The sequence below is a fragment of the Leptonychotes weddellii genome, chromosome 3 (assembly GCF_054177405.1).
Source record: "Leptonychotes weddellii isolate Sample4059 chromosome 3, ASM5417740v2, whole genome shotgun sequence".
NCBI lineage: Eukaryota > Metazoa > Chordata > Mammalia > Carnivora > Phocidae > Leptonychotes > Leptonychotes weddellii.
The window spans coordinates 100,405,832-100,411,035 of NC_138371.1; the positions used below are offsets into that span (position 1 = coordinate 100,405,832).

Sequence of the window (5,204 nt, forward strand, 5' to 3'; positions counted from 1 at the left end):
TGAGCTGAAGGCAGATGCTTAACCGATTGAGCCACCCAGGCACCCCTCTTCTAGGAGTTTTATGGTTTTAAGTTTTAGGTTCAAATCTTTAATCCAATTTTTGTGTATGGTATTAGATAGTGACTGAATTTCATTCTTTGGCATGTAGCTGTCCAGTTTTCCCAGTACCAGTTATTGAAGAGATTGTCTTTTCCCTATGCTGTGTTCTTGGCTCCTTTGTCATAAATTAATTGACCAAATATGTGTGGGTTTATTTCTGGGCTTTCTATTCTGTTCCATTGGTCTATGTGTCTGTTTTTATGACTATTCCATACTATAGCTTGATAATTATAACTTTGTAATATAGATTGAAATCAGGGAGTGTGAGACCTCCAGCTTTGTTCTCTCTCAAGATTGCTTTGGCTATCTTTGGGATCTTTGGTGATCCCCTACAAATTTTAGGGTTCTTTGTTCTATTTTTGTGAAAAATGCCACTGGAATTTTGATAAGAACTGCATTGAATCTGTAGATTGCTTTGGCTAGTATGGACATTTTGACAATATTAATTTTTCTAATCCATGAGCATGGAATATCTTTCCATTTATTTGTGCCTTCTTCAATTTCTTCCATCAATATCTTATAGTTTTTTTTAGTTTTTTAATTATTTATTTGACAGAGAGATAGAGAGAGATAGAGAGAGAGAGAGCACAAGCAGGGGAAATGGCAGGCAGAGGCAGAGGGGAGCCCAATGTGGAACTCAATCCCACGACCCCGGGATCATGACCTGAGCTGCAGGCAGTTACTTAACCAACTGAGGCACCCAGCTGCCCAATATCTTTTTTTTTTTTTAAAGATTTTATTTATTTATTTGACAGAGAGAGACACAGCGAGAGAGGGAACACAAGCAGGGGGAGTGGGAGAGGGAGAAGCAGGCTTCCTGCCGAGCAGGGAGCCCGATGCGGGGCTTGATCCCAGGACCCTGGGATCATGACCTGAGCCGAAGGCAGCTGCTTAACCGACTGAGCCACCCAGGCGCCCCGAAGTTGCCCAATATCTTATAGTTTTTAGTGTATAGATCTTTCATCTCTTTTGTTAAATTTATGCCTATGTATTTTATTCTTATTGATGCAATTGTAAATTGGGTTATTTTTAATTTCTCTTTCTGATAGTTTGTTATTAGTGCATAGAAATACAGAAGATTTTTTAAAAAATATTGAACACTTCATGAATTTGTGGGTTATCTTGTGCAGGGACCATGCTAAGCTCTGTATTGTTCCAATTTTAGAATATGTGTGCCAAAATGAGCACCAAAATATTTTTATATATTGGTTTTGTATCCTGTAACTTTACTGAATTTATTAGTTATAGCTATTTATTTTCTAATTTCTAATTAAACTTTTGATTTTGTTATTTCATGTATTACTTATAAGCATGCTAGTTTCCAGATATTTGGGAATTTTAAAGATATCTTCCTGTTATTGATTTCTAATATAACATATTTGTGACAGAGAACAGTTTGCATATTCTTTGAATTCTTTAAAATTTATGCAGATTTGTTTTATGATCCAGAATATGGTTTATCCAAATAAATGGTCTATGCACACTTGCAAAGAATATGTATTCTGCTTTTGTTGGATGGAGTGTTCTTTTTCTTTTTTTTTGTCCCTTGTTATTTTTTTAAATTTTATTTTATTATGTTATGCTAGTCACCATACATTACATCATTAGTTTTTGATGTAGTGTTCCATGATTCATTGTTTGCATATAACACCCAGTGCTTCATGCAATATGTGCTCTCCTTAATAACCAACACTGGGCTAACCCATCCCCACATCCTCCTCCCCTCTAAAACCCTCAGTTTGTTTCTTGGAGTCCATAGTCTCTCATGGTTCATCTCCCCCTCCGATTTCCCCCCTTTCATTTTTCCCTTCCTTCTCCTAATGTCCTCCATGCTATTCCTTATGTTCCCCAAATAAGTGAAACCATATGATAATTGACTTTCTCTGCTTGACTTATTTCACTTAGATGGATTGTTCTTCTAAATATCTTTTGGATCCAGTTGGTTGATAGTGTGGTTCAAATTTAATTTTACTAATTTTCTGTCTACTTATTCTAGCAATTATTGAGAATGGGGTATTGAAATATCTAGCTATAATTTTAGATTTATTACGCTTTGAAGTTTTGTTTTTTATTCATGTAATTTGATGCTCTGATATTAGGGGCATGAGTGGGTAATATTTTTATGTCCTTCTAATCCAACAAACATTTTATTATTATGAAATAATCATTTTGGTCCATGGTAATATTTTGTTCTTTGAAACCTATTTTATCTGATATTAATATAGCTCCTCCAGCTTTCTTTTGGCTAGTGTTAGCATGATATATCTTTTTTCTATCTTTCTACTTTTAACTTATTTGTGTCTGTGTTTCAAGTGTATTTCTTGTAGGCAGTATTTGGGTATTGCTTTTTTATCCAATATGACAATATCTGCCATTTAATTTGGGAGTATTTATCCATTTATATTTAATGTGACTATTGGTGTTATTAAATTTAAATTCATCATCTTGCTTTTGGTTTTCTGTTTGTCCTATCTGTTCTCTGGTCTCCTTTTCTTATTTCTCTGTCTTCTTTGGGATTTATTACATAGTTTAAAAAAGACTTTATGCTATCTTCTTTGTTGGCTTTATCTTATTATTTTTGTGGTTGCTTAGAGTTTTACCTCTCTAACTTCTCTTGGTCTGATCTGCATTTACACAAGTTTGAGAGTCAGTGTCTCCTGAAATTTTGAGCCTTACATGCCTCTTCTGTCTCACCTTAGTCCTAGCTCTGGTTTTTATGTCTTTATTTGTTAACTCAAACCTCTATGAGGTTGTAGGTTAGATTTGATTGATTTATCTCTTCATTGGGAGTTCTATTTTCTTGCTTCTTTGTATACCTGCTAATTTTTTATTGATGCCGGACATTATGAGTTTTACCTTGTTGGGTAATGGATATTTTTGTATCCTCTTAAATATTCTTGAGTTTTGCTTCAGAACACATTTGAGTACTTGGAAACAGTTTGATGATTTTGAGTCTTGCTTTGAAGATTCTTTTAGGAGCAGTGCACCTTAAGCGTCCTTAGTATCCTAAGTCTAGTGTTCACTATTACTGAGGCCCCATGAATTTCAACGTTTTTAGTATGGTTGGTGGGAACAGGCATTATTCCCAGTCTTCTTTTGATGCCAGGCACTGTTACCTCCAATCCTTAGGGTCTGTCTTTTCATGGCCTTGAATAGTTTGTTTACAAGTATATGCTGATCAGTTCTCAGCTGAGGAGTTGAGGCAGGTCGTCTGTGGTTGTTGAGTTTCTCTCTTAGCAGCTCTTTTGTACTCAGCACTGTTCTGTGGACTCTGGTGGACTTGGTCTTCCTGGGTCCTCCATTCCATCTCCTCAACTTAGGGAGTCTGAAAGGCTCCTCCTTAATTTGAACTCCTGTGCTTTGCCTTGGAATTTGAACTCCCAGGATGATAAACTGGGGCAACTTTAGGGCTCACTTTATTTTTTCTCCATCTTCCAGGAATCATTATATTCTGTTGCCTTAAGTACAGTGTCTTGCAGATCTTTGTTTCACTTTTTTATCAGTTTCTGCTGCTGTTATGTTTCAGGTGGGAGGATAAATCCAGTCCTTGTTACTTCCTTTTGGTTGTAAGCAGAAGTCTCTATTTTACCCATATGAAAGCCCAGTTTTAAGTATACATACCACTTCTGCTTAAAATCTACCTGTAGGGGTTACCTGGAGAAACTGAAATTCATATCCTCTTCAATCTGTCCCATCAGAAATATGCTCTCATCATCAAAAACCTTTAAACTCTAATTTTGTTACTTGAAAGTCAGAACATAACTTGTCAATGAGTCATTACAAATTTCAACTGGTGGTTTCACCGCACATGAATAAAAATCATCACTTTTATAAATGTTTTATTTATAAACCATAAGTATATTTAACTGCTCACTTCTAGTACACACACAAATCACATATTTAGGGACATTGATAGAGAGAATGAAAAGTGCACTGGATTTTGAACAGGACAGATTTGGCTTTTTGAACCTAGTCAACCAAGCTCCGCTTTCCTCTCCATCCCTGTTTTGTAAACATTAAAGGAGGTATGTGAAGTTCTAGAACATTCAGTAGGTGTTAATAGCTTCCACTCATCTCTCCTCTCCCCATCCTCACTATAACCCACCTCTGCTCCCTCATTTTATGTAATTTCTTTTGGCTGAAATAACCATGAACAATAAGACATCAGGGTTATATCTGAAATACACTGAAATCCCTTTCAGGGTGAGTATTGGGTGGGTAGATTAACAGTGTTTTGTAGTCAGTTTTGGGGGCAGCATTTTGCCATATGGAGTTGTTTTGCTTCAGGGAATGCATTTTCCCTTAGTGGTAGATTTGAGTCACCAATGGAGTCATAGCTCTGCAGGGGAGCCAAGACCTTGAGGGATTAGAGAAATGGTACAACTCTGGCTCCCTGCTAGAGACCAGGGTTACCTGTGGAAGGAAGGTGACTAGAATGAGCTCATGGCAGGTGGTGGTACAGCTGGATTTAGAATCTCCTGTTTCCTGATGCTGGGATTGCTCTTGTGCTGTGAAGAATTCTATCCCCTCAGAGAATGTGTTTCACATAACTGGCAGCAGATAATAGAGTCATTTGGGGTTCATCTGGACTGTGACTCAACTAGTGGGGACTCAAATGCTTTCAGTGTCATCTCAGTTCTGTTGGCAGCAAAGAGGACAAACAGAAATCACCTGATTGTGTCCATTCTCTTCTTATGTGTAAAACAAGACCTACCAAGTTAAATTATGCCGACAGTCCTTGTTGCCATGAATTCACAGTTCAATATCTCCTTCCCTCTTCATTAAAAAAAAAAAATCACACATTTTCTTTATTAACAAAAATGTGAAAGTCAGAGTTAGAAGAAGAATTTTTAAATTCCCGTAGTGCCTCTTACCAAAGACAACCACTGTTAACATTTAGGATACTTTTTCCCATTAAAAAAATTCTAGGATGATTTTTTTGCTTTCTGTTATTTTTTTAAAGATTTATTTATTTATTTTAGAGAGAGAGAGAGACAGAGAGAGAAAGAAAGGGAGCTCACAAGCAGGGGGTGGGGTGGAGGGAGAGGGAGAGAGTCTCAAGCAGACTTCCCACTGAGTGCGGAGCCTGACATGGCAGAGGTTGG

The 5,204-nt window shown here is 36.9% G+C and overlaps 1 non-coding gene across 1 annotated transcript; it reads right to left on the minus strand.

The window, feature by feature from the left end:
* Positions 1-1,185: 1,185 nt before the first annotated feature.
* LOC115937162 (U6 spliceosomal RNA) lies at positions 1,186-1,287 on the minus strand. Its single transcript, XR_004072484.1, has one exon. It is a non-coding gene; the product is annotated as a U6 spliceosomal RNA (small nuclear RNA).
* Positions 1,288-5,204: the final 3,917 nt, after the last annotated feature.